The sequence below is a fragment of the Sardina pilchardus genome, chromosome 11, assembly GCF_963854185.1.
Source record: "Sardina pilchardus chromosome 11, fSarPil1.1, whole genome shotgun sequence".
Taxonomy (NCBI): Eukaryota; Metazoa; Chordata; class Actinopteri; order Clupeiformes; family Clupeidae; genus Sardina; species Sardina pilchardus.
Window position 1 is genome coordinate 34,404 of NC_085004.1, and position 21,348 is coordinate 55,751.

At 45.4% G+C, this 21,348-nt stretch overlaps 98 non-coding genes across 98 annotated transcripts; all 98 read right to left on the reverse strand.

Moving 5' to 3' along the window:
• Window positions 1–44: 44 nt before the first annotated feature.
• On the reverse strand, window positions 45–117 carry trnav-cac (transfer RNA valine (anticodon CAC)). The gene has a single exon. It is a non-coding gene; the product is annotated as a tRNA-Val (tRNA).
• Window positions 118–221: 104 nt separating this feature from the next.
• trnav-aac (transfer RNA valine (anticodon AAC)) lies at window positions 222–294 on the reverse strand. Its single transcript has one exon. It is a non-coding gene; the product is annotated as a tRNA-Val (tRNA).
• A 104-nt stretch (window positions 295–398) lies between these two features.
• On the reverse strand, window positions 399–471 carry trnav-cac (transfer RNA valine (anticodon CAC)). Its single transcript has one exon. It is a non-coding gene; the product is annotated as a tRNA-Val (tRNA).
• Window positions 472–588: 117 nt separating this feature from the next.
• trnav-uac (transfer RNA valine (anticodon UAC)) lies at window positions 589–661 on the reverse strand. The gene has a single exon. It is a non-coding gene; the product is annotated as a tRNA-Val (tRNA).
• A 104-nt stretch (window positions 662–765) lies between these two features.
• trnav-aac (transfer RNA valine (anticodon AAC)) lies at window positions 766–838 on the reverse strand. Its single transcript has one exon. It is a non-coding gene; the product is annotated as a tRNA-Val (tRNA).
• A 330-nt stretch (window positions 839–1,168) lies between these two features.
• On the reverse strand, window positions 1,169–1,241 carry trnav-cac (transfer RNA valine (anticodon CAC)). The gene has a single exon. It is a non-coding gene; the product is annotated as a tRNA-Val (tRNA).
• Window positions 1,242–1,345: 104 nt separating this feature from the next.
• Window positions 1,346–1,418, reverse strand: trnav-aac (transfer RNA valine (anticodon AAC)). The gene has a single exon. It is a non-coding gene; the product is annotated as a tRNA-Val (tRNA).
• A 104-nt stretch (window positions 1,419–1,522) lies between these two features.
• On the reverse strand, window positions 1,523–1,595 carry trnav-cac (transfer RNA valine (anticodon CAC)). The gene has a single exon. It is a non-coding gene; the product is annotated as a tRNA-Val (tRNA).
• Window positions 1,596–1,712: 117 nt separating this feature from the next.
• On the reverse strand, window positions 1,713–1,785 carry trnav-aac (transfer RNA valine (anticodon AAC)). The gene has a single exon. It is a non-coding gene; the product is annotated as a tRNA-Val (tRNA).
• A 104-nt stretch (window positions 1,786–1,889) lies between these two features.
• trnav-cac (transfer RNA valine (anticodon CAC)) lies at window positions 1,890–1,962 on the reverse strand. The gene has a single exon. It is a non-coding gene; the product is annotated as a tRNA-Val (tRNA).
• Window positions 1,963–2,079: 117 nt separating this feature from the next.
• Window positions 2,080–2,152, reverse strand: trnav-uac (transfer RNA valine (anticodon UAC)). Its single transcript has one exon. It is a non-coding gene; the product is annotated as a tRNA-Val (tRNA).
• A 104-nt stretch (window positions 2,153–2,256) lies between these two features.
• Window positions 2,257–2,329, reverse strand: trnav-aac (transfer RNA valine (anticodon AAC)). Its single transcript has one exon. It is a non-coding gene; the product is annotated as a tRNA-Val (tRNA).
• A 198-nt stretch (window positions 2,330–2,527) lies between these two features.
• Window positions 2,528–2,600, reverse strand: trnav-cac (transfer RNA valine (anticodon CAC)). Its single transcript has one exon. It is a non-coding gene; the product is annotated as a tRNA-Val (tRNA).
• A 104-nt stretch (window positions 2,601–2,704) lies between these two features.
• On the reverse strand, window positions 2,705–2,777 carry trnav-aac (transfer RNA valine (anticodon AAC)). Its single transcript has one exon. It is a non-coding gene; the product is annotated as a tRNA-Val (tRNA).
• A 104-nt stretch (window positions 2,778–2,881) lies between these two features.
• Window positions 2,882–2,954, reverse strand: trnav-cac (transfer RNA valine (anticodon CAC)). Its single transcript has one exon. It is a non-coding gene; the product is annotated as a tRNA-Val (tRNA).
• A 117-nt stretch (window positions 2,955–3,071) lies between these two features.
• Window positions 3,072–3,144, reverse strand: trnav-aac (transfer RNA valine (anticodon AAC)). The gene has a single exon. It is a non-coding gene; the product is annotated as a tRNA-Val (tRNA).
• A 104-nt stretch (window positions 3,145–3,248) lies between these two features.
• trnav-cac (transfer RNA valine (anticodon CAC)) lies at window positions 3,249–3,321 on the reverse strand. The gene has a single exon. It is a non-coding gene; the product is annotated as a tRNA-Val (tRNA).
• Window positions 3,322–3,438: 117 nt separating this feature from the next.
• Window positions 3,439–3,511, reverse strand: trnav-uac (transfer RNA valine (anticodon UAC)). The gene has a single exon. It is a non-coding gene; the product is annotated as a tRNA-Val (tRNA).
• Window positions 3,512–3,615: 104 nt separating this feature from the next.
• Window positions 3,616–3,688, reverse strand: trnav-aac (transfer RNA valine (anticodon AAC)). Its single transcript has one exon. It is a non-coding gene; the product is annotated as a tRNA-Val (tRNA).
• Window positions 3,689–4,018: 330 nt separating this feature from the next.
• trnav-cac (transfer RNA valine (anticodon CAC)) lies at window positions 4,019–4,091 on the reverse strand. Its single transcript has one exon. It is a non-coding gene; the product is annotated as a tRNA-Val (tRNA).
• Window positions 4,092–4,195: 104 nt separating this feature from the next.
• trnav-aac (transfer RNA valine (anticodon AAC)) lies at window positions 4,196–4,268 on the reverse strand. Its single transcript has one exon. It is a non-coding gene; the product is annotated as a tRNA-Val (tRNA).
• Window positions 4,269–4,372: 104 nt separating this feature from the next.
• On the reverse strand, window positions 4,373–4,445 carry trnav-cac (transfer RNA valine (anticodon CAC)). Its single transcript has one exon. It is a non-coding gene; the product is annotated as a tRNA-Val (tRNA).
• Window positions 4,446–4,562: 117 nt separating this feature from the next.
• trnav-uac (transfer RNA valine (anticodon UAC)) lies at window positions 4,563–4,635 on the reverse strand. The gene has a single exon. It is a non-coding gene; the product is annotated as a tRNA-Val (tRNA).
• Window positions 4,636–4,739: 104 nt separating this feature from the next.
• trnav-aac (transfer RNA valine (anticodon AAC)) lies at window positions 4,740–4,812 on the reverse strand. Its single transcript has one exon. It is a non-coding gene; the product is annotated as a tRNA-Val (tRNA).
• Window positions 4,813–5,142: 330 nt separating this feature from the next.
• On the reverse strand, window positions 5,143–5,215 carry trnav-cac (transfer RNA valine (anticodon CAC)). Its single transcript has one exon. It is a non-coding gene; the product is annotated as a tRNA-Val (tRNA).
• Window positions 5,216–5,319: 104 nt separating this feature from the next.
• trnav-aac (transfer RNA valine (anticodon AAC)) lies at window positions 5,320–5,392 on the reverse strand. The gene has a single exon. It is a non-coding gene; the product is annotated as a tRNA-Val (tRNA).
• Window positions 5,393–5,496: 104 nt separating this feature from the next.
• Window positions 5,497–5,569, reverse strand: trnav-cac (transfer RNA valine (anticodon CAC)). The gene has a single exon. It is a non-coding gene; the product is annotated as a tRNA-Val (tRNA).
• A 117-nt stretch (window positions 5,570–5,686) lies between these two features.
• On the reverse strand, window positions 5,687–5,759 carry trnav-aac (transfer RNA valine (anticodon AAC)). The gene has a single exon. It is a non-coding gene; the product is annotated as a tRNA-Val (tRNA).
• A 104-nt stretch (window positions 5,760–5,863) lies between these two features.
• On the reverse strand, window positions 5,864–5,936 carry trnav-cac (transfer RNA valine (anticodon CAC)). Its single transcript has one exon. It is a non-coding gene; the product is annotated as a tRNA-Val (tRNA).
• A 117-nt stretch (window positions 5,937–6,053) lies between these two features.
• trnav-uac (transfer RNA valine (anticodon UAC)) lies at window positions 6,054–6,126 on the reverse strand. Its single transcript has one exon. It is a non-coding gene; the product is annotated as a tRNA-Val (tRNA).
• Window positions 6,127–6,230: 104 nt separating this feature from the next.
• Window positions 6,231–6,303, reverse strand: trnav-aac (transfer RNA valine (anticodon AAC)). Its single transcript has one exon. It is a non-coding gene; the product is annotated as a tRNA-Val (tRNA).
• A 330-nt stretch (window positions 6,304–6,633) lies between these two features.
• On the reverse strand, window positions 6,634–6,706 carry trnav-cac (transfer RNA valine (anticodon CAC)). Its single transcript has one exon. It is a non-coding gene; the product is annotated as a tRNA-Val (tRNA).
• Window positions 6,707–6,810: 104 nt separating this feature from the next.
• trnav-aac (transfer RNA valine (anticodon AAC)) lies at window positions 6,811–6,883 on the reverse strand. The gene has a single exon. It is a non-coding gene; the product is annotated as a tRNA-Val (tRNA).
• A 104-nt stretch (window positions 6,884–6,987) lies between these two features.
• Window positions 6,988–7,060, reverse strand: trnav-cac (transfer RNA valine (anticodon CAC)). The gene has a single exon. It is a non-coding gene; the product is annotated as a tRNA-Val (tRNA).
• Window positions 7,061–7,177: 117 nt separating this feature from the next.
• trnav-aac (transfer RNA valine (anticodon AAC)) lies at window positions 7,178–7,250 on the reverse strand. Its single transcript has one exon. It is a non-coding gene; the product is annotated as a tRNA-Val (tRNA).
• A 104-nt stretch (window positions 7,251–7,354) lies between these two features.
• Window positions 7,355–7,426, reverse strand: trnav-cac (transfer RNA valine (anticodon CAC)). The gene has a single exon. It is a non-coding gene; the product is annotated as a tRNA-Val (tRNA).
• A 1,343-nt stretch (window positions 7,427–8,769) lies between these two features.
• trnav-uac (transfer RNA valine (anticodon UAC)) lies at window positions 8,770–8,842 on the reverse strand. The gene has a single exon. It is a non-coding gene; the product is annotated as a tRNA-Val (tRNA).
• Window positions 8,843–8,946: 104 nt separating this feature from the next.
• Window positions 8,947–9,019, reverse strand: trnav-aac (transfer RNA valine (anticodon AAC)). Its single transcript has one exon. It is a non-coding gene; the product is annotated as a tRNA-Val (tRNA).
• Window positions 9,020–9,217: 198 nt separating this feature from the next.
• On the reverse strand, window positions 9,218–9,290 carry trnav-cac (transfer RNA valine (anticodon CAC)). The gene has a single exon. It is a non-coding gene; the product is annotated as a tRNA-Val (tRNA).
• A 104-nt stretch (window positions 9,291–9,394) lies between these two features.
• On the reverse strand, window positions 9,395–9,467 carry trnav-aac (transfer RNA valine (anticodon AAC)). Its single transcript has one exon. It is a non-coding gene; the product is annotated as a tRNA-Val (tRNA).
• Window positions 9,468–9,571: 104 nt separating this feature from the next.
• trnav-cac (transfer RNA valine (anticodon CAC)) lies at window positions 9,572–9,644 on the reverse strand. The gene has a single exon. It is a non-coding gene; the product is annotated as a tRNA-Val (tRNA).
• Window positions 9,645–9,761: 117 nt separating this feature from the next.
• trnav-uac (transfer RNA valine (anticodon UAC)) lies at window positions 9,762–9,834 on the reverse strand. Its single transcript has one exon. It is a non-coding gene; the product is annotated as a tRNA-Val (tRNA).
• A 104-nt stretch (window positions 9,835–9,938) lies between these two features.
• Window positions 9,939–10,011, reverse strand: trnav-aac (transfer RNA valine (anticodon AAC)). Its single transcript has one exon. It is a non-coding gene; the product is annotated as a tRNA-Val (tRNA).
• A 198-nt stretch (window positions 10,012–10,209) lies between these two features.
• Window positions 10,210–10,282, reverse strand: trnav-cac (transfer RNA valine (anticodon CAC)). Its single transcript has one exon. It is a non-coding gene; the product is annotated as a tRNA-Val (tRNA).
• Window positions 10,283–10,386: 104 nt separating this feature from the next.
• On the reverse strand, window positions 10,387–10,459 carry trnav-aac (transfer RNA valine (anticodon AAC)). Its single transcript has one exon. It is a non-coding gene; the product is annotated as a tRNA-Val (tRNA).
• A 104-nt stretch (window positions 10,460–10,563) lies between these two features.
• trnav-cac (transfer RNA valine (anticodon CAC)) lies at window positions 10,564–10,636 on the reverse strand. The gene has a single exon. It is a non-coding gene; the product is annotated as a tRNA-Val (tRNA).
• Window positions 10,637–10,753: 117 nt separating this feature from the next.
• On the reverse strand, window positions 10,754–10,826 carry trnav-uac (transfer RNA valine (anticodon UAC)). Its single transcript has one exon. It is a non-coding gene; the product is annotated as a tRNA-Val (tRNA).
• Window positions 10,827–10,930: 104 nt separating this feature from the next.
• trnav-aac (transfer RNA valine (anticodon AAC)) lies at window positions 10,931–11,003 on the reverse strand. Its single transcript has one exon. It is a non-coding gene; the product is annotated as a tRNA-Val (tRNA).
• Window positions 11,004–11,333: 330 nt separating this feature from the next.
• On the reverse strand, window positions 11,334–11,406 carry trnav-cac (transfer RNA valine (anticodon CAC)). Its single transcript has one exon. It is a non-coding gene; the product is annotated as a tRNA-Val (tRNA).
• Window positions 11,407–11,510: 104 nt separating this feature from the next.
• trnav-aac (transfer RNA valine (anticodon AAC)) lies at window positions 11,511–11,583 on the reverse strand. The gene has a single exon. It is a non-coding gene; the product is annotated as a tRNA-Val (tRNA).
• A 104-nt stretch (window positions 11,584–11,687) lies between these two features.
• Window positions 11,688–11,760, reverse strand: trnav-cac (transfer RNA valine (anticodon CAC)). Its single transcript has one exon. It is a non-coding gene; the product is annotated as a tRNA-Val (tRNA).
• Window positions 11,761–11,877: 117 nt separating this feature from the next.
• Window positions 11,878–11,950, reverse strand: trnav-uac (transfer RNA valine (anticodon UAC)). The gene has a single exon. It is a non-coding gene; the product is annotated as a tRNA-Val (tRNA).
• A 104-nt stretch (window positions 11,951–12,054) lies between these two features.
• On the reverse strand, window positions 12,055–12,127 carry trnav-aac (transfer RNA valine (anticodon AAC)). The gene has a single exon. It is a non-coding gene; the product is annotated as a tRNA-Val (tRNA).
• A 330-nt stretch (window positions 12,128–12,457) lies between these two features.
• trnav-cac (transfer RNA valine (anticodon CAC)) lies at window positions 12,458–12,530 on the reverse strand. Its single transcript has one exon. It is a non-coding gene; the product is annotated as a tRNA-Val (tRNA).
• Window positions 12,531–12,634: 104 nt separating this feature from the next.
• On the reverse strand, window positions 12,635–12,707 carry trnav-aac (transfer RNA valine (anticodon AAC)). The gene has a single exon. It is a non-coding gene; the product is annotated as a tRNA-Val (tRNA).
• Window positions 12,708–12,811: 104 nt separating this feature from the next.
• Window positions 12,812–12,884, reverse strand: trnav-cac (transfer RNA valine (anticodon CAC)). Its single transcript has one exon. It is a non-coding gene; the product is annotated as a tRNA-Val (tRNA).
• A 117-nt stretch (window positions 12,885–13,001) lies between these two features.
• On the reverse strand, window positions 13,002–13,074 carry trnav-uac (transfer RNA valine (anticodon UAC)). The gene has a single exon. It is a non-coding gene; the product is annotated as a tRNA-Val (tRNA).
• A 104-nt stretch (window positions 13,075–13,178) lies between these two features.
• Window positions 13,179–13,251, reverse strand: trnav-aac (transfer RNA valine (anticodon AAC)). The gene has a single exon. It is a non-coding gene; the product is annotated as a tRNA-Val (tRNA).
• Window positions 13,252–13,581: 330 nt separating this feature from the next.
• trnav-cac (transfer RNA valine (anticodon CAC)) lies at window positions 13,582–13,654 on the reverse strand. The gene has a single exon. It is a non-coding gene; the product is annotated as a tRNA-Val (tRNA).
• A 104-nt stretch (window positions 13,655–13,758) lies between these two features.
• On the reverse strand, window positions 13,759–13,831 carry trnav-aac (transfer RNA valine (anticodon AAC)). The gene has a single exon. It is a non-coding gene; the product is annotated as a tRNA-Val (tRNA).
• A 104-nt stretch (window positions 13,832–13,935) lies between these two features.
• trnav-cac (transfer RNA valine (anticodon CAC)) lies at window positions 13,936–14,008 on the reverse strand. Its single transcript has one exon. It is a non-coding gene; the product is annotated as a tRNA-Val (tRNA).
• Window positions 14,009–14,125: 117 nt separating this feature from the next.
• On the reverse strand, window positions 14,126–14,198 carry trnav-uac (transfer RNA valine (anticodon UAC)). Its single transcript has one exon. It is a non-coding gene; the product is annotated as a tRNA-Val (tRNA).
• A 104-nt stretch (window positions 14,199–14,302) lies between these two features.
• Window positions 14,303–14,375, reverse strand: trnav-aac (transfer RNA valine (anticodon AAC)). The gene has a single exon. It is a non-coding gene; the product is annotated as a tRNA-Val (tRNA).
• A 199-nt stretch (window positions 14,376–14,574) lies between these two features.
• Window positions 14,575–14,647, reverse strand: trnav-cac (transfer RNA valine (anticodon CAC)). The gene has a single exon. It is a non-coding gene; the product is annotated as a tRNA-Val (tRNA).
• A 104-nt stretch (window positions 14,648–14,751) lies between these two features.
• Window positions 14,752–14,824, reverse strand: trnav-aac (transfer RNA valine (anticodon AAC)). Its single transcript has one exon. It is a non-coding gene; the product is annotated as a tRNA-Val (tRNA).
• A 104-nt stretch (window positions 14,825–14,928) lies between these two features.
• On the reverse strand, window positions 14,929–15,001 carry trnav-cac (transfer RNA valine (anticodon CAC)). The gene has a single exon. It is a non-coding gene; the product is annotated as a tRNA-Val (tRNA).
• Window positions 15,002–15,118: 117 nt separating this feature from the next.
• trnav-uac (transfer RNA valine (anticodon UAC)) lies at window positions 15,119–15,191 on the reverse strand. Its single transcript has one exon. It is a non-coding gene; the product is annotated as a tRNA-Val (tRNA).
• A 104-nt stretch (window positions 15,192–15,295) lies between these two features.
• On the reverse strand, window positions 15,296–15,368 carry trnav-aac (transfer RNA valine (anticodon AAC)). The gene has a single exon. It is a non-coding gene; the product is annotated as a tRNA-Val (tRNA).
• A 198-nt stretch (window positions 15,369–15,566) lies between these two features.
• On the reverse strand, window positions 15,567–15,639 carry trnav-cac (transfer RNA valine (anticodon CAC)). The gene has a single exon. It is a non-coding gene; the product is annotated as a tRNA-Val (tRNA).
• A 117-nt stretch (window positions 15,640–15,756) lies between these two features.
• On the reverse strand, window positions 15,757–15,829 carry trnav-uac (transfer RNA valine (anticodon UAC)). Its single transcript has one exon. It is a non-coding gene; the product is annotated as a tRNA-Val (tRNA).
• Window positions 15,830–15,933: 104 nt separating this feature from the next.
• Window positions 15,934–16,006, reverse strand: trnav-aac (transfer RNA valine (anticodon AAC)). Its single transcript has one exon. It is a non-coding gene; the product is annotated as a tRNA-Val (tRNA).
• A 104-nt stretch (window positions 16,007–16,110) lies between these two features.
• On the reverse strand, window positions 16,111–16,183 carry trnav-cac (transfer RNA valine (anticodon CAC)). The gene has a single exon. It is a non-coding gene; the product is annotated as a tRNA-Val (tRNA).
• Window positions 16,184–16,287: 104 nt separating this feature from the next.
• On the reverse strand, window positions 16,288–16,360 carry trnav-aac (transfer RNA valine (anticodon AAC)). The gene has a single exon. It is a non-coding gene; the product is annotated as a tRNA-Val (tRNA).
• Window positions 16,361–16,464: 104 nt separating this feature from the next.
• trnav-cac (transfer RNA valine (anticodon CAC)) lies at window positions 16,465–16,537 on the reverse strand. The gene has a single exon. It is a non-coding gene; the product is annotated as a tRNA-Val (tRNA).
• A 117-nt stretch (window positions 16,538–16,654) lies between these two features.
• Window positions 16,655–16,727, reverse strand: trnav-uac (transfer RNA valine (anticodon UAC)). The gene has a single exon. It is a non-coding gene; the product is annotated as a tRNA-Val (tRNA).
• Window positions 16,728–16,831: 104 nt separating this feature from the next.
• On the reverse strand, window positions 16,832–16,904 carry trnav-aac (transfer RNA valine (anticodon AAC)). The gene has a single exon. It is a non-coding gene; the product is annotated as a tRNA-Val (tRNA).
• A 199-nt stretch (window positions 16,905–17,103) lies between these two features.
• On the reverse strand, window positions 17,104–17,176 carry trnav-cac (transfer RNA valine (anticodon CAC)). The gene has a single exon. It is a non-coding gene; the product is annotated as a tRNA-Val (tRNA).
• Window positions 17,177–17,293: 117 nt separating this feature from the next.
• trnav-uac (transfer RNA valine (anticodon UAC)) lies at window positions 17,294–17,366 on the reverse strand. Its single transcript has one exon. It is a non-coding gene; the product is annotated as a tRNA-Val (tRNA).
• Window positions 17,367–17,470: 104 nt separating this feature from the next.
• On the reverse strand, window positions 17,471–17,543 carry trnav-aac (transfer RNA valine (anticodon AAC)). The gene has a single exon. It is a non-coding gene; the product is annotated as a tRNA-Val (tRNA).
• A 199-nt stretch (window positions 17,544–17,742) lies between these two features.
• Window positions 17,743–17,815, reverse strand: trnav-cac (transfer RNA valine (anticodon CAC)). Its single transcript has one exon. It is a non-coding gene; the product is annotated as a tRNA-Val (tRNA).
• Window positions 17,816–17,919: 104 nt separating this feature from the next.
• trnav-aac (transfer RNA valine (anticodon AAC)) lies at window positions 17,920–17,992 on the reverse strand. The gene has a single exon. It is a non-coding gene; the product is annotated as a tRNA-Val (tRNA).
• A 104-nt stretch (window positions 17,993–18,096) lies between these two features.
• trnav-cac (transfer RNA valine (anticodon CAC)) lies at window positions 18,097–18,169 on the reverse strand. Its single transcript has one exon. It is a non-coding gene; the product is annotated as a tRNA-Val (tRNA).
• Window positions 18,170–18,286: 117 nt separating this feature from the next.
• trnav-uac (transfer RNA valine (anticodon UAC)) lies at window positions 18,287–18,359 on the reverse strand. Its single transcript has one exon. It is a non-coding gene; the product is annotated as a tRNA-Val (tRNA).
• Window positions 18,360–18,463: 104 nt separating this feature from the next.
• On the reverse strand, window positions 18,464–18,536 carry trnav-aac (transfer RNA valine (anticodon AAC)). Its single transcript has one exon. It is a non-coding gene; the product is annotated as a tRNA-Val (tRNA).
• A 198-nt stretch (window positions 18,537–18,734) lies between these two features.
• Window positions 18,735–18,807, reverse strand: trnav-cac (transfer RNA valine (anticodon CAC)). Its single transcript has one exon. It is a non-coding gene; the product is annotated as a tRNA-Val (tRNA).
• A 117-nt stretch (window positions 18,808–18,924) lies between these two features.
• Window positions 18,925–18,997, reverse strand: trnav-uac (transfer RNA valine (anticodon UAC)). The gene has a single exon. It is a non-coding gene; the product is annotated as a tRNA-Val (tRNA).
• A 104-nt stretch (window positions 18,998–19,101) lies between these two features.
• Window positions 19,102–19,174, reverse strand: trnav-aac (transfer RNA valine (anticodon AAC)). Its single transcript has one exon. It is a non-coding gene; the product is annotated as a tRNA-Val (tRNA).
• A 104-nt stretch (window positions 19,175–19,278) lies between these two features.
• Window positions 19,279–19,351, reverse strand: trnav-cac (transfer RNA valine (anticodon CAC)). Its single transcript has one exon. It is a non-coding gene; the product is annotated as a tRNA-Val (tRNA).
• A 104-nt stretch (window positions 19,352–19,455) lies between these two features.
• On the reverse strand, window positions 19,456–19,528 carry trnav-aac (transfer RNA valine (anticodon AAC)). Its single transcript has one exon. It is a non-coding gene; the product is annotated as a tRNA-Val (tRNA).
• Window positions 19,529–19,632: 104 nt separating this feature from the next.
• Window positions 19,633–19,705, reverse strand: trnav-cac (transfer RNA valine (anticodon CAC)). The gene has a single exon. It is a non-coding gene; the product is annotated as a tRNA-Val (tRNA).
• A 117-nt stretch (window positions 19,706–19,822) lies between these two features.
• Window positions 19,823–19,895, reverse strand: trnav-uac (transfer RNA valine (anticodon UAC)). Its single transcript has one exon. It is a non-coding gene; the product is annotated as a tRNA-Val (tRNA).
• A 104-nt stretch (window positions 19,896–19,999) lies between these two features.
• On the reverse strand, window positions 20,000–20,072 carry trnav-aac (transfer RNA valine (anticodon AAC)). Its single transcript has one exon. It is a non-coding gene; the product is annotated as a tRNA-Val (tRNA).
• Window positions 20,073–20,271: 199 nt separating this feature from the next.
• Window positions 20,272–20,344, reverse strand: trnav-cac (transfer RNA valine (anticodon CAC)). The gene has a single exon. It is a non-coding gene; the product is annotated as a tRNA-Val (tRNA).
• Window positions 20,345–20,448: 104 nt separating this feature from the next.
• trnav-aac (transfer RNA valine (anticodon AAC)) lies at window positions 20,449–20,521 on the reverse strand. Its single transcript has one exon. It is a non-coding gene; the product is annotated as a tRNA-Val (tRNA).
• A 104-nt stretch (window positions 20,522–20,625) lies between these two features.
• On the reverse strand, window positions 20,626–20,698 carry trnav-cac (transfer RNA valine (anticodon CAC)). Its single transcript has one exon. It is a non-coding gene; the product is annotated as a tRNA-Val (tRNA).
• A 117-nt stretch (window positions 20,699–20,815) lies between these two features.
• On the reverse strand, window positions 20,816–20,888 carry trnav-uac (transfer RNA valine (anticodon UAC)). Its single transcript has one exon. It is a non-coding gene; the product is annotated as a tRNA-Val (tRNA).
• A 104-nt stretch (window positions 20,889–20,992) lies between these two features.
• On the reverse strand, window positions 20,993–21,065 carry trnav-aac (transfer RNA valine (anticodon AAC)). Its single transcript has one exon. It is a non-coding gene; the product is annotated as a tRNA-Val (tRNA).
• Window positions 21,066–21,263: 198 nt separating this feature from the next.
• trnav-cac (transfer RNA valine (anticodon CAC)) lies at window positions 21,264–21,336 on the reverse strand. The gene has a single exon. It is a non-coding gene; the product is annotated as a tRNA-Val (tRNA).
• Between the last annotated feature and the right edge of the window lie 12 nt (window positions 21,337–21,348).

Genomic DNA, 21,348 nt, shown 5'->3' on the forward strand with positions numbered 1-21,348 from the left:
GCGGAATTGTTCAGCTCAATCCATCACTCTGCCAAATAAGAATTTGTTTCCACCCAGTTTCGAACTGGGGACCTTTCGCGTGTGAGGCGAACGTGATAACCACTACACTATGGAAACACCCTGCAGGAAGTGGTCACATAGATTACTTTTGGCAAGACAAACCCTAGCTGAAGGCGCTATAAATTGTTCAGCTCAATCCAACATCCTGCCAAATAAGAACTTGTTTCCACCCAGTTTCGAACTGGGGACCTTTCGCGTGTTAGGCGAACGTGATAACCACTACACTATGGAAACACCCTGCAGGAAGTGGTCACCTAGATTAGTTTTGGCAAGACAAACCCTAGCTGAAGGCACGCGGAACTGTTCAGATCAATCCATCATCCTGCCAAATAAGAATTTGTTTCCACCCAGTTTCGAACTGGGGACCTTTCGCGTGTGAGGCGAACGTGATAACCACTACACTATGGAAACTTGTGCTGAATTCTCTGGTAGACATAGCAACTGAGTCAGTTCAATGAAAGATTACTTCAATTGAAGCACCAAGATGTACTTGTTCCAAGGAAACAAGCATGCATGCAAGAAAGAGATTGTTTCCACCCAGTTTCGAACTGGGGACCTTTCGCGTGTAAAGCGAACGTGATAACCACTACACTATGGAAACATCCTGCAGCAAGTGGTCACCTAGATTACTTTTGGCAAGACAACCCCTAGCAGAAGACATGTGCAATTTTTCAGCTCAATCCAAAGTCCTGCCAAATAAGAATTTGTTTCCACCCAGTTTCGAACTGGGGACCTTTCGCGTGTTAGGCGAACGTGATAACCACTACACTATGGAAACACCCTGAAGGAGGTGGTCACCTAGATTATTTTTGCCAAGGTAAACCCTAGCAGAAGACAAGTGGAATTCTTCAGCTATGGAACACAACTTTCGCGTGTTAGGCGAACGTGATAACCACTACACTATGGAAACACCCTGAAGGAGGTGGTCACCTAGATTATTTTTGCCAAGGTAAACCCTAGCAGAAGACAAGTGGAATTCTTCAGCTATGGAACACAACGGAAACACCCTGCAGGAAGCGGTCACCTAGATTACTTTTGGCAAGACAAACCCTAGCTGAAGGCGCGCGGAATTGTTCAGCTCAATCCATCACTCTGCCAAATAAGAATTTGTTTCCACCCAGTTTCGAACTGGGGACCTTTCGCGAGTGAGGCGAACGTGATAACCACTACACTATGGAAACACCCTGCAGGAAGTGGTCACATAGATTACTTTTGGCAAGACAAACCCCAGCTGAAGGCGCTATAAATTGTTCAGCTCAATCCAACATCCTGCCAAATAAGAACTTGTTTCCACCCAGTTTCGAACTGGGGACCTTTCGCGTGTTAGGCGAACGTGATAACCACTACACTATGGAAACACCCTGCAGGAAGTGGTCACCTAGATTAGTTTTGGCAAGACAAACCCTAGCTGAAGGCACGCGGAACTGTTCAGATCAATCCATCATCCTGCCAAATAAGAATTTGTTTCCACCCAGTTTCGAACTGGGGACCTTTCGCGTGTGAGGCGAACGTGATAACCACTACACTATGGAAACTTGTGCTGAATTCTCTGGTAGACATAGCAACTGAGTCAGTTCAATGAAAGATTACTTCAATTGAAGCACCAAGATGTACTTGTTCAAAGGAAACAAGCATGCATGCAAGAAAGAGATTGTTTCCACCCAGTTTCGAACTGGGGACCTTTCGCGTGTTAGGCGAACGTGATAACCACTACACTATGGAAACACCCTTCAGGAAGTGGTCACCTAGATTAGTTTTGGCAAGACAAACCCTAGCTGAAGGCACGCGGAACTGTTCAGCTCAATCCATCATCCTGCCAAATAAGAATTTGTTTCCACCCAGTTTCGAACTGGGGACCTTTCGCGTGTGAGGCGAACGTGATAACCACTACACTATGGAAACTTGTGCTGAATTCTCTGGTAGACATAGCAACTGAGTCAGTTCAATGAAAGATTACTTCAATTGAAGCACCAAGATGTACTTGTTCCAAGGAAACAAGCATGCATGCAAGAAAGAGATTGTTTCCACCCAGTTTCGAACTGGGGACCTTTCGCGTGTAAAGCGAACGTGATAACCACTACACTATGGAAACATCCTGCAGCAAGTGGTCACCTAGATTACTTTTGGCAAGACAACCCCTAGCAGAAGACATGTGGAATTGTTCAGCTCAATCCAAAGTCCTGTCAAATAAGAATTTGTTTCCACCCAGTTTCGAACTGGGGACCTTTCGCGTGTTAGGCGAACGTGATAACCACTACACTATGGAAACATCCTGAAGGAGGTGGTCACCTAGATTATTATTGCCAAGGTAAACCCTAGCAGAAGACAAGTGGAATTCTTCAGCTATGGAACACAACGGAAACACCCTGCAGGAAGCGGTCACCTAGATTACTTTTGGCAAGACAAACCCTAGCTGAAGGCGCGCGGAATTGTTCAGCTCAATCCATCACTCTGCCAAATAAGAATTTGTTTCCACCCAGTTTCGAACTGGGGACCTTTCGCGTGTGAGGCGAACGTGATAACCACTACACTATGGAAACACCCTGCAGGAAGTGGTCACATAGATTACTTTTGGCAAGACAAACCCTAGCTGAAGGCGCTATAAATTGTTCAGCTCAATCCAACATCCTGCCAAATAAGAACTTGTTTCCACCCAGTTTCGAACTGGGGACCTTTCGCGTGTTAGGCGAACGTGATAACCACTACACTATGGAAACACCCTGCAGGAAGTGGTCACCTAGATTAGTTTTGGCAAGACAAACCCTAGCTGAAGGCACGCGGAACTGTTCAGATCAATCCATCATCCTGCCAAATAAGAATTTGTTTCCACCCAGTTTCGAACTGGGGACCTTTCGCGTGTGAGGCGAACGTGATAACCACTACACTATGGAAACTTGTTCTGAATTCTCTGGTAGACATAGCAACTGAGTCAGTTCAATGAAAGATTACTTCAATTGAAGCACCAAGATGTACTTGTTCAAAGGAAACAAGCATGCATGCAAGAAAGAGATTGTTTCCACCCAGTTTCGAACTGGGGACCTTTCGCGTGTTAGGCGAACGTGATAACCACTACACTATGGAAACACCCTTCAGGAAGTGGTCACCTAGATTAGTTTTGGCAAGACAAACCCTAGCTGAAGGCACGCAGAACTGTTCAGATCAATCCATCATCCTGCCAAATAAGAATTTGTTTCCACCCAGTTTCGAACTGGGGACCTTTCGCGTGTGAGGCGAACGTGATAACCACTACACTATGGAAACTTGTGCTGAATTCTCTGGTAGACATAGCAACTGAGTCAGTTCAATGAAAGATTACTTCAATTGAAACACCAAGATGTACTTGTTCCAAGGAAACAAGCATGCATGCAAGAAAGAGATTGTTTCCACCCAGTTTCTAACTGGGGACCTTTCGCGTGTAAAGCGAACGTGATAACCACTACACTATGGAAACATCCTGCTGCAAGTGGTCACCTAGATTACTTTTGGCAAGACAACCCCTAGCAGAAGACATGTGGAATTGTTCAGCTCAATCCAAAGTCCTGCCAAATAAGAATTTGTTTCCACCCAGTTTCGAACTGGGGACCTTTGGCGTGTTAGGCGAACGTGATAACCACTACACTATGGAAACACCCTGAAGGAGGTGGTCACCTAGATTATTTTTGCCAAGGTAAACCCTAGCAGAAGACAAGTGGAATTCTTCAGCTATGGAACACAACTTTCGCGTGTTAGGCGAACGTGATAACCACTACACTATGGAAACACCCTGAAGGAGGTGGTCACCTAGATTATTTTTGCCAAGGTAAACCCTAGCAGAAGACAAGTGGAATTCTTCAGCTATGGAACACAACGGAAACACCCTGCAGGAAGCGGTCACCTAGATTACTTTTGGCAAGACAAACCCTAGCTGAAGGCGCGCGGAATTGTTCAGCTCAATCCATCACTCTGCCAAATAAGAATTTGTTTCCACCCAGTTTCGAACTGGGGACCTTTCGCGTGTGAGGCGAACGTGATAACCACTACACTATGGAAACACCCTGCAGGAAGTGGTCACATAGATTACTTTTGGCAAGACAAACCCTAGCTGAAGGCGCTATAAATTGTTCAGCTCAATCCAACATCCTGCCAAATAAGAACTTGTTTCCACCCAGTTTCGAACTGGGGACCTTTCGCGTGTTAGGCGAACGTGATAACCACTACACTATGGAAACACCCTGCAGGAAGTGGTCACCTAGATTAGTTTTGGCAAGACAAACCCTAGCTGAAGGCACGCGGAACTGTTCAGATCAATCCATCATCCTGCCAAATAAGAATTTGTTTCCACCCAGTTTCGAACTGGGGACCTTTCGCGTGTGAGGCGAACGTGATAACCACTACACTATGGAAACTTGTGCTGAATTCTCTGGTAGACATAGCAACTGAGTCAGTTCAATGAAAGATTACTTCAATTGAAGCACCAAGATGTACTTGTTCCAAGGAAACAAGCATGCATGCAAGAAAGAGATTGTTTCCACCCAGTTTCGAACTGGGGACCTTTCGCGTGTAAAGCGAACGTGATAACCACTACACTATGGAAACATCCTGCAGCAAGTGGTCACCTAGATTACTTTTGGCAAGACAACCCCTAGCAGAAGACATGTGCAATTTTTCAGCTCAATCCAAAGTCCTGCCAAATAAGAATTTGTTTCCACCCAGTTTCGAACTGGGGACCTTTCGCGTGTTAGGCGAACGTGATAACCACTACACTATGGAAACACCCTGAAGGAGGTGGTCACCTAGATTATTTTTGCCAAGGTAAACCCTAGCAGAAGACAAGTGGAATTCTTCAGCTATGGAACACAACTTTCGCGTGTTAGGCGAACGTGATAACCACTACACTATGGAAACACCCTGAAGGAGGTGGTCACCTAGATTATTTTTGCCAAGGTAAACCCTAGCAGAAGACAAGTGGAATTCTTCAGCTATGGAACACAACGGAAACACCCTGCAGGAAGCGGTCACCTAGATTACTTTTGGCAAGACAAACCCTAGCTGAAGGCGCGCGGAATTGTTCAGCTCAATCCATCACTCTGCCAAATAAGAATTTGTTTCCACCCAGTTTCGAACTGGGGACCTTTCGCGAGTGAGGCGAACGTGATAACCACTACACTATGGAAACACCCTGCAGGAAGTGGTCACATAGATTACTTTTGGCAAGACAAACCCCAGCTGAAGGCGCTATAAATTGTTCAGCTCAATCCAACATCCTGCCAAATAAGAACTTGTTTCCACCCAGTTTCGAACTGGGGACCTTTCGCGTGTTAGGCGAACGTGATAACCACTACACTATGGAAACACCCTGCAGGAAGTGGTCACCTAGATTAGTTTTGGCAAGACAAACCCTAGCTGAAGGCACGCGGAACTGTTCAGATCAATCCATCATCCTGCCAAATAAGAATTTGTTTCCACCCAGTTTCGAACTGGGGACCTTTCGCGTGTGAGGCGAACGTGATAACCACTACACTATGGAAACTTGTGCTGAATTCTCTGGTAGACATAGCAACTGAGTCAGTTCAATGAAAGATTACTTCAATTGAAGCACCAAGATGTACTTGTTCAAAGGAAACAAGCATGCATGCAAGAAAGAGATTGTTTCCACCCAGTTTCGAACTGGGGACCTTTCGCGTGTTAGGCGAACGTGATAACCACTACACTATGGAAACACCCTTCAGGAAGTGGTCACCTAGATTAGTTTTGGCAAGACAAACCCTAGCTGAAGGCACGCAGAACTGTTCAGATCAATCCATCATCCTGCCAAATAAGAATTTGTTTCCACCCAGTTTCGAACTGGGTACCTTTCGCGTGTGAGGCGAACGTGATAACCACTACACTATGGAAACTTGTGCTGAATTCTCTGGTAGACATAGCAACTGAGTCAGTTCAATGAAAGATTACTTCAATTGAAGCACCAAGATGTACTTGTTCCAAGGAAACAAGCATGCATGCAAGAAAGAGATTGTTTCCACCCAGTTTCGAACTGGGGACCTTTCGCGTGTAAAGCGAACGTGATAACCACTACACTATGGAAACATCCTGCAGCCAGTGGTCACCTAGATTACTTTTGGCAAGACAACCCCTAGCAGAAGACATGTGGAATTGTTCAGCTCAATCCAAAGTCCTGCCAAATAAGAATTTGTTTCCACCCAGTTTCGAACTGGGGACCTTTCGCGTGTTAGGCGAACGTGATAACCACTACACTATGGAAACACCCTGAAGGAGGTGGTCACCTAGATTATTTTTGCCAAGGTAAACCCTAGCAGAAGACAAGTGGAATTCTTCAGCTATGGAACACAACTTTCGCGTGTTAGGCGAACGTGATAACCACTACACTATGGAAACACCCTGAAGGAGGTGGTCACCTAGATTATTTTTGCCAAGGTAAACCCTAGCAGAAGACAAGTGGAATTCTTCAGCTATGGAACACAACGGAAACACCCTGCAGGAAGCGGTCACCTAGATTACTTTTGGCAAGACAAACCCTAGCTGAAGGCGCGCGGAATTGTTCAGCTCAATCCATCACTCTGCCAAATAAGAATTTGTTTCCACCCAGTTTCGAACTGGGGACCTTTCGCGTGTGAGGCGAACGTGATAACCACTACACTATGGAAACACCCTGCAGGAAGTGGTCACATAGATAACTTTTGGCAAGACAAACCCTAGCTGAAGGCGCTATAAATTGTTCAGCTCAATCCAACATCCTGCCAAATCAGAACTTGTTTCCACCCAGTTTCGAACTGGGGACCTTTCGCGTGTTAGGCGAACGTGATAACCACTACACTATGGAAACACCCTGCAGGAAGTGGTCACCTAGATTAGTTTTGGCAAGACAAACCCTAGCTGAAGGCACGCGGAACTGTTCAGATCAATCCATCATCCTGCCAAATAAGAATTTGTTTCCACCCAGTTTCGAACTGGGGACCTTTCGCGTGTGAGGCGAACGTGATAACCACTACACTATGGAAACTTGTGCTGAATTCTCTGGTAGACATAGCAACTGAGTCAGTTCAATGAAAGATTACTTCAATTGAAGCACCAAGATGTACTTGTTCAAAGGAAACAAGCATGCATGCAAGAAAGAGATTGTTTCCACCCAGTTTCGAACTGGGGACCTTTCGCGTGTTAGGCGAACGTGATAACCACTACACTATGGAAACACCCTTCAGGAAGTGGTCACCTAGATTAGTTTTGGCAAGACAAACCCTAGCTGAAGGCACGCGGAACTGTTCAGCTCAATCCATCATCCTGCCAAATAAGAATTTGTTTCCACCCAGTTTCGAACTGGGGACCTTTCGCGTGTGAGGCGAACGTGATAACCACTACACCAATGGTCTTCAACCGGGGGTCCGCGACCCCTATGGGGTCCGCGGAGGTACTGCAGGGGGTCCGCGAAAATATTTCGTCTGAAGCATTTTTTTCTCTTCCAAAAAATAACATTTGTCAAAGTTAACATAATGTTCAATGAAAATCGCTTCATATTCGTTTTTAAATAACACATTGTAGGCTACCCATGAATCATGCATGTGATAATGTGATCCTTGTAACATTGTGTTACCCAATGGAACACTTTCCCCCCCGTGCCTATTAGTTAAATAGTTTCGTTTTCAGCGGCATGACCATTAACAAACTCGTTCTTTTCATTCTGGGAGATAAATTACGTTTCGACTGTTTGATTCGTTTGCTTAATGTCGGGACTGATGGACCCTGAACTTTGCGGGGTAGCCTATTTGTTCTGTGTGATGTTTTGCTTTGTTTTTTTGGTTTTTTTAAATGAGAGTCTGAGGTCTTTGCACGGCAAGGCGTTCTGCGTGAATTCATTAATCCAACGTTCTCCGCGATGTCATACCACCAAAATGAAACGATAACGATAATCTTGTGTGTTTGTGTTTCCTTGTGTAAGACAAGTTATATTTACACAAGATGCAGAGGCTCTCTCTCTGTATCAGGTTGAGCAAATTACGCTTTGCCTGAATTTAGCAGAATTTATACCACCAGAGAGGGTTAAAGCGGATCTTCTCACACTTGAATATTAATTCGCCAATGTGAATGTAACGGTAAACACAGCAACGTTGTATCTAAGACAGCGGCAATATAAACGAAAATGATAGTAGCAGTGGTATAAACGGGATAATCAACTCCGCGCCGTGCGTATTAGGAAAATAATGCACTGCAATAATGCCTGCGGTGTCTTAAAACGTGCATTATTTTCCTAAACGCACGGTGCGTCGTTGATTATCCCTTACATATCCACCTTAGTTGACCCTTGCGACATTCATTCTATTAGGGCGAGTTTATGCAACACTATGTAAAGAATTATCAGAAACGAGTTGTATAAAGCAGTTACCCCCCTGTTAATAATAACTTATGTTTAGAATGTGTGCGTTCGTGTGTGTGTGCGTGCGCGTACGTGCATGCATGTAGGCACTAATGACTGACGGTTCAAATGATAAGCATGATTTGAGGTGTGCCAGGTGTGGGGGTCCGTGCTCAGTCTCTCTCACAGCCAAGGGGTCCTTGGGCTGAAAAAGGTTGAAGACCCCTGCACTACACTATGGAAACTTGTGCTGAATTCTCTGGTAGACATAGCAACTGAGTCAGTTCAATGAAAGATTACTTCAATTGAAGCACCAAGATGTACTTGTTCCAAGGAAACAAGCATGCATGCAAGAAAGAGATTGTTTCCACCCAGTTTCGAACTGGGGACCTTTCGCGTGTAAAGCGAACGTGATAACCACTACACTATGGAAACATCCTGCAGCAAGTGGTCACCTAGATTACTTTTGGCAAGACAACCCCTAGCAGAAGACATGTGGAATTGTTCAGCTCAATCCAAAGTCCTGTCAAATAAGAATTTGTTTCCACCCAGTTTCGAACTGGGGACCTTTCGCGTGTTAGGCGAACGTGATAACCACTACACTATGGAAACATCCTGAAGGAGGTGGTCACCTAGATTATTTTTGCCAAGGTAAACCCTAGCAGAAGAGAAGTGGAATTCTTCAGCTATGGAACACAACGGAAACACCCTGCAGGAAGCGGTCACCTAGATTACTTTTGGCAAGACAAACCCTAGCTGAAGGCGCGCGGAATTGTTCAGCTCAATCCATCACTCTGCCAAATAAGAATTTGTTTCCACCCAGTTTCGAACTGGGGACCTTTCGCGTGTGAGGCGAACGTGATAACCACTACACTATGGAAACACACTGCAGGAAGTGGTCACATAGATTACTTTTGGCAAGACAAACCCTAGCTGAAGGCGCTATAAATTGTTCAGCTCAATCCAACATCCTGCCAAATAAGAACTTGTTTCCACCCAGTTTCGAACTGGGGACCTTTCGCGTGTTAGGCGAACGTGATAACCACTACACTATGGAAACACCCTGCAGGAAGTGGTCAACTAGATTAGTTTTGGCAAGACAAACCCTAGCTGAAGGCACGCGGAACTGTTCAGCTCAATCCATCATCCTGCCAAATAAGAATTTGTTTCCACCCAGTTTCGAACTGGGGACCTTTCGCGTGTGAGGCGAACGTGATAACCACTACACTATGGAAACTTGTGCTGAATTCTCTGGTAGACATAGCAACTGAGTCAGTTCAATGAAAGATTACTTCAATTGAAGCACCAAGATGTACTTGTTCCAAGGAAAGTAGCATGCATGCAAGAAAGAGATTGTTTCCACCCAGTTTCGAACTGGGGACCTTTCGCGTGTAAAGCGAACGTGATAACCACTACACTATGGAAACATCCTGCAGCAAGTGGTCACCTAGATTACTTTTGGCAAGACAACCCCTAGCAGAAGACATGTGCAATTTTTCAGCTCAATCCAAAGTCCTGCCAAATAAGAATTTGTTTCCACCCAGTTTCGAACTGGGGACCTTTCGCGTGTTAGGCGAACGTGATAACCACTACACTATGGAAACATCCTGAAGGAGGTGGTCACCTAGATTATTTTTGCCAAGGTAAACCCTAGCAGAAGAGAAGTGGAATTCTTCAGCTATGGAACACAACGGAAACACCCTGCAGGAAGCGGTCACCTAGATTACTTTTGGCAAGACAAACCCTAGCTGAAGGCGCGCGGAATTGTTCAGCTCAATCCATCACTCTGCCAAATAAGAATTTGTTTCCACCCAGTTTCGAACTGGGGACCTTTCGCGTGTGAGGCGAACGTGATAACCACTACACTATGGAAACACACTGCAGGAAGTGGTCACATAGATTACTTTTGGCAAGACAAACCCTAGCTGAAGGCGCTATAAATTGTTCAGCTCAATCCAACATCCTGCCAAATAAGAACTCGTTTCCACCCAGTTTCGAACTGGGGACCTTTCGCGTGTTAGGCGAACGTGATAACCACTACACTATGGAAACACCCTGCAGGAAGTGGTCAACTAGATTAGTTTTGGCAAGACAAACCCTAGCTGAAGGCACGCGGAACTGTTCAGCTCAATCCATCATCCTGCCAAATAAGAATTTGTTTCCACCCAGTTTCGAACTGGGGACCTTTCGCGTGTGAGGCGAACGTGATAACCACTACACTATGGAAACTTGTGCTGAATTCTCTGGTAGACATAGCAACTGAGTCAGTTCAATGAAAGATTACTTCAATTGAAGCACCAAGATGTACTTGTTCCAAGGAAACAAGCATGCATGCAAGAAAGAGATTGTTTCCACCCAGTTTCGAACTGGGGACCTTTCGCGTGTAAAGCGAACGTGATAACCACTACACTATGGAAACATCCTGCAGCAAGTGGTCACCTAGATTACTTTTGGCAAGACAACCCCTAGCAGAAGACATGTGCAATTTTTCAGCTCAATCCAAAGTCCTGCCAAATAAGAATTTGTTTCCACCCAGTTTCGAACTGGGGACCTTTCGCGTGTTAGGCGAACGTGATAACCACTGCACTATGGAAACACCCTGAAGGAGGTGGTCACCTAGATTATTTTTGCCAAGGTAAACCCTAGCAGAAGACAAGTGGAATTCTTCAGCTATGGAACACAACTTTCGCGTGTTAGGCGAACGTGATAACCACTACACTATGGAAACACCCTGAAGGAGGTGGTCACCTAGATTATTTTTGCCAAGGTAAACCCTAGCAGAAGACAAGTGGAATTCTTCAGCTATGGAACACAACGGAAACACCCTGCAGGAAGCGGTCACCTAGATTACTTTTGGCAAGACAAACCCTAGCTGAAGGCGCGCGGAATTGTTCAGCTCAATCCATCACTCTGCCAAATAAGAATTTGTTTCCACCCAGTTTCGAACTGGGGACCTTTCGCGTGTGAGGCGAACGTGATAACCACTACACTATGGAAACACACTGCAGGAAGTGGTCACATAGATTACTTTTGGCAAGACAAACCCTAGCTGAAGGCGCTATAAATTGTTCAGCTCAATCCAACATCCTGCCAAATAAGAACTTGTTTCCACCCAGTTTCGAACTGGGGACCTTTCGCGTGTTAGGCGAACGTGATAACCACTACACTATGGAAACACCCTGCAGGAAGTGGTCAACTAGATTAGTTTTGGCAAGACAAACCCTAGCTGAAGGCACGCGGAACTGTTCAGCTCAATCCATCATCCTGCCAAATAAGAATTTGTTTCCACCCAGTTTCGAACTGGGGACCTTTCGCGTGTGAGGCGAACGTGATAACCACTACACTATGGAAACTTGTGCTGAATTCTCTGGTAGACATAGCAACTGAGTCAGTTCAATGAAAGATTACTTCAATTGAAGCACCAAGATGTACTTGTTCCAAGGAAACAAGCATGCATGCAAGAAAGAGATTGTTTCCACCCAGTTTCGAACTGGGGACCTTTCGCGTGTAAAGCGAACGTGATAACCACTACACTATGGAAACATCCTGCAGCAAGTGGTCACCTAGATTACTTTTGGCAAGACAACCCCTAGCAGAAGACATGTGCAATTTTTAGGCTCAATCCAAAGTCCTGCCAAATAAGAATTTGTTTCCACCCAGTTTCGAACTGGGGACCTTTCGCGTGTTAGGCGAACGTGATAACCACTGCACTATGGAAACACCCTGAAGGAGGTGGTCACCTAGATTATTTTTGCCAAGGTAAACCCTAGCAGAAGACAAGTGGAATTCTTCAGCTATGGAACACAACTTTCGCGTGTTAGGCGAACGTGATAACCACTACACTATGGAAACACCCTGAAGGAGGTGGTCACCTAGATTATTTTTGCCAAGGTAAACCCTAGCAGAAGACAAGTGGAATTCTTCAGCTATGGAACACAACGGAAACACCCTGCAGGAAGCGGTCACCTAGATTACTTTTGGCAAGACAAACCCTAGCTGAAGGCGCGCGGAATTGTTCAGCTCAATCCATCACTCTGCCAAATAAGAATTTGTTTCCACCCAGTTTCGAACTGGGGACCTTTCGCGTGTGAGGCGAACGTGATAACCACTACACTATGGAAACACACTGCAGGAAGTGGTCACATAGATTACTTTTGGCAAGACAAACCCTAGCTGAAGGCGCTATAAATTGTTCAGCTCAATCCAACATCCTGCCAAATAAGAACTTGTTTCCACCCAGTTTCGAACTGGGGACCTTTCGCGTGTTAGGCGAACGTGATAACCACTACACTATGGAAACACCCTGCAGGAAGTGGTCAACTAGATTAGTTTTGGCAAGACAAACCCTAGCTGAAGGCACGCGGAACTGTTCAGCTCAATCCATCATCCTGCCAAATATGAATTTGTTTCCACCCAGTTTCGAACTGGGGACCTTTCGCGTGTGAGGCGAACGTGATAACCACTACACTATGGAAACTTGTGCTGAATTCTCTGGTAGACATAGCAACTGAGTCAGTTCAATGAAAGATTACTTCAATTGAAGCACCAAGATGTACTTGTTCCAAGGAAACAAGCATGCATGCAAGAAAGAGATTGTTTCCACCCAGTTTCGAACTGGGGACCTTTCGCGTGTAAAGCGAACGTGATAACCACTACACTATGGAAACATCCTGCAGCAAGTGGTCACCTAGATTACTTTTGGCAAGACAACCCCTAGCAGAAGACATGTGCAATTTTTCAGCTCAATCCAAAGTCCTGCCAAATAAGAATTTGTTTCCACCCAGTTTCGAACTGGGGACCTTTCGCGTGTTAGAAGAACGTGATAACCACTACACTATGGAAACACCCTGAAGGAGGTGGTCACCTAGATTATTTTTGCCAAGGTAAACCCTAGCAGAAGACAAGTGGAATTCTTCAGCTATGGAACACAACTTTCGCGTGTTAGGCGAACGTGATAACCACTACACTATGGAAACACCCTGAAGGAGGTGGTCACCTAGATTATTTTTGCCAAGGTAAACCCTAGCAGAAGACAAGTGGAATTCTTCAGCTATGGAACACAACGGAAACACCCTGCAGGAAGCGGTCACCTAGATTACTTTTGGCAAGACAAACCCTAGCTGAAGGCGCGCGGAATTGTTCAGCTCAATCCATCACTCTGCCAAATAAGAATTTGTTTCCACCCAGTTTCGAACTGGGGACCTTTCGCGTGTGAGGCGAACGTGATAACCACTACACTATGGAAACACCCTGCAGGAAGTGGTCACATAGATTACTTTTGGCAAGACAAACCCTAGCTGAAGGCGCTATAAATTGTTCAGCTCAATCCAACATCCTGCCAAATAAGAACTTGTTTCCACCCAGTTTCGAACTGGGGACCTTTCGCGTGTTAGGCGAACGTGATAACCACTACACTATGGAAACACCCTGCAGGAAGTGGTCACCTAGATTAGTTTTGGCAAGACAAACCCTAGCTGAAGGCACGCGGAACTGTTCAGCTCAATCCATCATCCTGCCAAATAAGAATTTGTTTCCACCCAGTTTCGAACTGGGGACCTTTCACGTGTGAGGCGAACGTGATAACCACTACACTATGGAAACTTGTGCTGAATTCTCTGGTAGACATAGCAACTGAGTCAGTTCAATGAAAGATTACTTCAATTGAAGCACCAAGATGTACTTGTTCCAAGGAAACAAGCATGCATGCAAGAAAGAGATTGTTTCCACCCAGTTTCGAACTGGGGACCTTTCGCGTGTAAAGCGAACGTGATAACCACTACACTATGGAAACATCCTGCAGCAAGTGGTCACCTAGATTACTTTTGGCAAGACAACCCCTAGCAGAAGACATGTGGAATTGTTCAGCTCAATCCAAAGTCCTGTCAAATAAGAATTTGTTTCCACCCAGTTTCGAACTGGGGACCTTTCGCGTGTTAGGCGAACGTGATAACCACTACACTATGGAAACATCCTGAAAGAGGTGGTCACCTAGATTATTTTTGCCAAGGTAAACCCTAGCAGAAGACAAGTGGAATTCTTCAGCTATGGAACACAACGGAAACACCCTGCAGGAAGCGGTCACCTAGATTACTTTTGGCAAGACAAACCCTAGCTGAAGGCGCGCGGAATTGTTCAGCTCAATCCCATCACTCTGCCAAATAAGAATTTGTTTCCACCCAGTTTCGAACTGGGGACCTTTCGCGTGTGAGGCGAACGTGATAACCACTACACTATGGAAACACACTGCAGGAAATGGTCACATAGATTACTTTTGGCAAGACAAACCCTAGCTGAAGGCGCTATAAATTGTTCAGCTCAATCCAACATCCTGCCAAATAAGAACTTGTTTCCACCCAGTTTCGAACTGGGGACCTTTCGCGTGTTAGGCGAACGTGATAACCACTACACTATGGAAACACCCTGCAGGAAGTGGTCAACTAGATTAGTTTTGGCAAGACAAACCCTAGCTGAAGGCACGCGGAACTGTTCAGCTCAATCCATCATCCTGCCAAATAAGAATTTGTTTCCACCCAGTTTCGAACTGGGGACCTTTCGCGTGTGAGGCGAACGTGATAACCACTACACTATGGAAACTTGTGCTGAATTCTCTGGTAGACATAGCAACTGAGTCAGTTCAATGAAAGATTACTTCAATTGAAACACCAAGATGTACTTGTTCCAAGGAAACAAGCATGCATGCAAGAAAGAGATTGTTTCCACCCAGTTTCGAACTGGGGACCTTTCGCGTGTAAAGCGAACGTGATAACCACTACACTATGGAAACATCCTGCAGCAAGTGGTCACCTAGATTACTTTTGGCAAGACAACCCCTAGCAGAAGACATGTGCAATTTTTCAGCTCAATCCAAAGTCCTGCCAAATAAGAATTTGTTTCCACCCAGTTTCGAACTGGGGACCTTTCGCGTGTTAGGCGAACGTGATAACCACTACACTATGGAAACACCCTGAAGGAGGTGGTCACCTAGATTATTTTTGCCAAGGTAAACCCTAGCAGAAGACAAGTGGAATTCTTCAGCTATGGAACACAACGGAAACACCCTGCAGGAAGCGGTCACCTAGATTACTTTTGGCAAGACAAACCCTAGCTGAAGGCGCGCGGAATTGTTCAGCTCAATCCATCACTCTGCCAAATAAGAATTTGTTTCCACCCAGTTTCGAACTGGGGACCTTTCGCGTGTGAGGCGAACGTGATAACCACTACACTATGGAAACTTGTGCTGAATTCTCTGGTAGACATAGCAACTGAGTCAGTTCAATGAAAGATTACTTCAATTGAAGGACCAAGATGTACTTGTTCCAAGGAAACAAGCATGCATGCAAGAAAGAGATTGTTTCCACCCAGTTTCGAACTGGGGACCTTTCGCGTGTAAAGCGAACGTGATAACCACTACACTATGGAAACACACTGCAGGAAATGGTCACATAGATTACTTTTGGCAAGACAAACCCTAGCTGAAGGCGCTATAAATTGTTCAGCTCAATCCAACATCCTGCCAAATAAGAACTTGTTTCCACCCAGTTTCGAACTGGGGACCTTTCGCGTGTTAGGCGAACGTGATAACCACTACACTATGGAAACACCCTGCAGGAAGTGGTCAACTAGATTAGTTTTGGCAAGACAAACCCTAGCTGAAGGCACGCGGAACTGTTCAGCTCAATCCATCATCCTGCCAAATAAGAATTTGTTTCCACCCAGTTTCGAACTGGGGACCTTTCGCGTGTGAGGCGAACGTGATAACCACTACAGTATGGAAACACCCTGCAGGAAGTGGTCACATAGATTACTTTTGGCAAGACAAACCCTAGCTGAAGGCGCTATAAATTGTTCAGCTCAATCCAACATCCTGCCAAATAAGAACTTGTTTCCACCCAGTTTCGAACTGGGGACCTTTCGCGTGTTAGGCGAACGTGATAACCACTACACTATGGAAACACCCTGCAGGAAGTGGTCACCTAGATTAGTTTTGGCAAGACAAACCCTAGCTGAAGGCACGCGGAACTGTTCAGCTCAATCCATCATCCTGCCAAATAAGAATTTGTTTCCACCCAGTTTCGAACTGGGGACCTTTCGCGTGTGAGGCGAACGTGATAACCACTACACTATGGAAACTTGTGCTGAATTCTCTGGTAGACATAGCAACTGAGTCAGTTCAATGAAAGATTACTTCAATTGAAGCACCAAGATGTACTTGTTCCAAGGAAACAAGCATGCATGCAAGAAAGAGATTGTTTCCACCCAGTTTCGAACTGGGGACCTTTCGCGTGTAAAGCGAACGTGATAACCACTACACTATGGAAACATCCTGCAGCAAGTGGTCACCTAGATTACTTTTGGCAAGACAACCCCTAGCAGAAGACATGTGGAATTGTTCAGCTCAATCCAAAGTCCTGTCAAATAAGAATTTGTTTCCACCCAGTTTCGAACTGGGGACCTTTCGCGTGTTAGGCGAACGTGATAACCACTACACTATGGAAACATCCTGAAAGAGGTGGTCACCTAGATTATTTTTGCCAAGGTAAACCCTAGCAGAAGACAAGTGGAATTCTTCAGCTATGGAACACAACGGAAACACCCTGCAGGAAGCGGTCACCTAGATTACTTTTGGCAAGACAAACCCTAGCTGAAGGCGGGCGGAATTGTTCAGCTCAATCCCATCACTCTGCCAAATAAGAATTTGTTTCCACCCAGTTTCGAACTGGGGACCTTTCACGTGTGAGGCGAACGTGATAACCACTACACTATGGAAACTTGTGCTGAATTCTCTGGTAGACATAGCAACTGAGTCAGTTCAATGAAAGATTACTTCAATTGAAGCACCAAGATGTACTTGTTCCAAGGAAACAAGCATGCATGCAAGAAAGAGATTGTTTCCACCCAGTTTCGAACTGGGGACCTTTCGCGTGTAAAGCGAACGTGATAACCACTACACTATGGAAACATCCTGCAGCAAGTGGTCACCTAGATTACTTTTGGCAAGACAACCCCTAGCAGAAGACATGTGGAATTGTTCAGCTCAATCCAAAGTCCTGTCAAATAAGAATTTGTTTCCACCCAGTTTCGAACTGGGGACCTTTCGCGTGTTAGGCGAACGTGATAACCACTACACTATGGAAACATCCTGAAAGAGGTGGTCACCTAGATTATTTTTGCCAAGGTAAACCCTAGCAGAAGACAAGTGGAATTCTTCAGCTATGGAACACAACGGAAACACCCTGCAGGAAGCGGTCACCTAGATTACTTTTGGCAAGACAAACCCTAGCTGAAGGCGCGCGGAATTGTTCAGCTCAATCCCATCACTCTGCCAAATAAGAATTTGTTTCCACCCAGTTTCGAACTGGGGACCTTTCGCGTGTGAGGCGAACGTGATAACCACTACACTATGGAAACACACTGCAGGAAATGGTCACATAGATTACTTTTGGCAAGACAAACCCTAGCTGAAGGCGCTATAAATTGTTCAGCTCAATCCAACATCCTGCCAAATAAGAACTTGTTTCCACCCAGTTTCGAACTGGGGACCTTTCGCGTGTTAGGCGAACGTGATAACCACTACACTATGGAAACACCCTGCAGGAAGTGGTCAACTAGATTAGTTTTGGCAAGACAAACCCTAGCTGAAGGCACGCGGAACTGTTCAGCTCAATCCATCATCCTGCCAAATAAGAATTTGTTTCCACCCAGTTTCGAACTGGGGACCTTTCGCGTGTGAGGCGAACGTGATAACCACTACACTATGGAAACTTGTGCTGAATTCTCTGGTAGACATAGCAACTGAGTCAGTTCAATGAAAGATTACTTCAATTGAAACACCAAGATGTACTTGTTCCAAGGAAACAAGCATGCATGCAAGAAAGAGATTGTTTCCACCCAGTTTCGAACTGGGGACCTTTCGCGTGTAAAGCGAACGTGATAACCACTACACTATGGAAACATCCTGCAGCAAGTGGTCACCTAGATTACTTTTGGCAAGACAACCCCTAGCAGAAGACATGTGCAATTTTTCAGCTCAATCCAAAGTCCTGCCAAATAAGAATTTGTTTCCACCCAGTTTCGAACTGGGGACCTTTCGCGTGTTAGGCGAACGTGATAACCACTACACTATGGAAACACCCTGAAGGAGGTGGTCACCTAGATTATTTTTGCCAAGGTAAACCCTAGCAGAAGACAAGTGGAATTCTTCAGCTATGGAACACAACGGAAACACCCTGCAGGAAGCGGTCACCTAGATTACTTTTGGCAAGACAAACCCTAGCTGAAGGCGCGCGGAATTGTTCAGCTCAATCCATCACTCTGCCAAATAAGAATTTGTTTCCACCCAGTTTCGAACTGGGGACCTTTCGCGTGTGAGGCGAACGTGATAACCACTACACTATGGAAACTTGTGCTGAATTCTCTGGTAGACATAGCAACTGAGTCAGTTCAATGAAAGATTACTTCAATTGAAGGACCAAGATGTACTTGTTCCAAGGAAACAAGCATGCATGCAAGAAAGAGATTGTTTCCACCCAGTTTCGAACTGGGGACCTTTCGCGTGTAAAGCGAACGTGATAACCACTACACTATGGAAACACACTGCAGGAAATGGTCACATAGATTACTTTTGGCAAGACAAACCCTAGCTGAAGGCGCTATAAATTGTTCAGCTCAATCCAACATCCTGCCAAATAAGAACTTGTTTCCACCCAGTTTCGAACTGGGGACCTTTCGCGTGTTAGGCGAACGTGATAACCACTACACTATGGAAACACCCTGCAGGAAGTGGTCAACTAGATTAGTTTTGGCAAGACAAACCCTAGCTGAAGGCACGCGGAACTGTTCAGCTCAATCCATCATCCTGCCAAATAAGAATTTGTTTCCACCCAGTTTCGAACTGGGGACCTTTCGCGTGTGAGGCGAACGTGATAACCACTACAGTATGGAAACACCCTGCAGGAAGTGGTCACATAGATTACTTTTGGCAAGACAAACCCTAGCTGAAGGCGCTATAAATTGTTCAGCTCAATCCAACATCCTGCCAAATAAGAACTTGTTTCCACCCAGTTTCGAACTGGGGACCTTTCGCGTGTTAGGCGAACGTGATAACCACTACACTATGGAAACACCCTGCAGGAAGTGGTCACCTAGATTAGTTTTGGCAAGACAAACCCTAGCTGAAGGCACGCGGAACTGTTCAGCTCAATCCATCATCCTGCCAAATAAGAATTTGTTTCCACCCAGTTTCGAACTGGGGACCTTTCGCGTGTGAGGCGAACGTGATAACCACTACACTATGGAAACTTGTGCTGAATTCTCTGGTAGACATAGCAACTGAGTCAGTTCAATGAAAGATTACTTCAATTGAAGCACCAAGATGTACTTGTTCCAAGGAAACAAGCATGCATGCAAGAAAGAGATTGTTTCCACCCAGTTTCGAACTGGGGACCTTTCGCGTGTAAAGCGAACGTGATAACCACTACACTATGGAAACATCCTGCAGCAAGTGGTCACCTAGATTACTTTTGGCAAGACAACCCCTAGCAGAAGACATGTGGAATTGTTCAGCTCAATCCAAAGTCCTGTCAAATAAGAATTTGTTTCCACCCAGTTTCGAACTGGGGACCTTTCGCGTGTTAGGCGAACGTGATAACCACTACACTATGGAAACATCCTGAAAGAGGTGGTCACCTAGATTATTTTTGCCAAGGTAAACCCTAGCAGAAGACAAGTGGAATTCTTCAGCTATGGAACACAACGGAAACACCCTGCAGGAAGCGGTCACCTAGATTACTTTTGGCAAGACAAACCCTAGCTGAAGGCGGGCGGAATTGTTCAGCTCAATCCCATCACTCTGCCAAATAAGAATTTGTTTCCACCCAGTTTCGAACTGGGGACCTTTCGCGTGTGAGGCGAACGTGATAACCACTACACTATGGAAACACACTGCAGGAAATGGTCACATAGATTACTTTTGGCAAGACAAACCCTAGCTGAAGGCGCTATAAATTGTTCAGCTCAATCCAACATCCTGCCAAATAAGAACTTGTTTCCACCCAGTTTCGAACTGGGGACCTTTCGCGTGTTAGGCGAACGTGATAACCACTACACTATGGAAACACCCTGCAGGAAGTGGTCAACTAGATTAGTTTTGGCAAGACAAACCCTAGCTGAAGGCACGCGGAACTGTTCAGCTCAATCCATCATCCTGCCAAATAAGAATTTGTTTCCACCCAGTTTCGAACTGGGGACCTTTCGCGTGTGAGGCGAACGTGATAACCACTACACTATGGAAACTTGTGCTGAATTCTCTGGTAGACATAGCAACTGAGTCAGTTCAATGAAAGATTACTTCAATTGAAACACCAAGATGTACTTGTTCCAAGGAAACAAGCATGCATGCAAGAAAGAGATTGTTTCCACCCAGTTTCGAACTGGGGACCTTTCGCGTGTAAAGCGAACGTGATAACCACTACACTATGGAAACATCCTGCAGCAAGTGGTCACCTAGATTACTTTTGGCAAGACAACCCCTAGCAGAAGACATGTGCAATTTTTCAGCTCAATCCAAAGTCCTGCCAAATAAGAATTTGTTTCCACCCAGTTTCGAACTGGGGACCTTTCGCGTGTTAGGCGAACGTGATAACCACTACACTATGGAAACACCCTGAAGGAGGTGGTCACCTAGATTATTTTTGCCAAGGTAAACCCTAGCAGAAGACAAGTGGAATTCTTCAGCTATGGAACACAACGGAAACACCCTGCAGGAAGCGGTCACCTAGATTACTTTTGGCAAGACAAACCCTAGCTGAAGGCGCGCGGAATTGTTCAGCTCAATCCATCACTCTGCCAAATAAGAATTTGTTTCCACCCAGTTTCGAACTGGGGACCTTTCGCGTGTGAGGCGAACGTGATAACCACTACACTATGGAAACTTGTGCTGAATT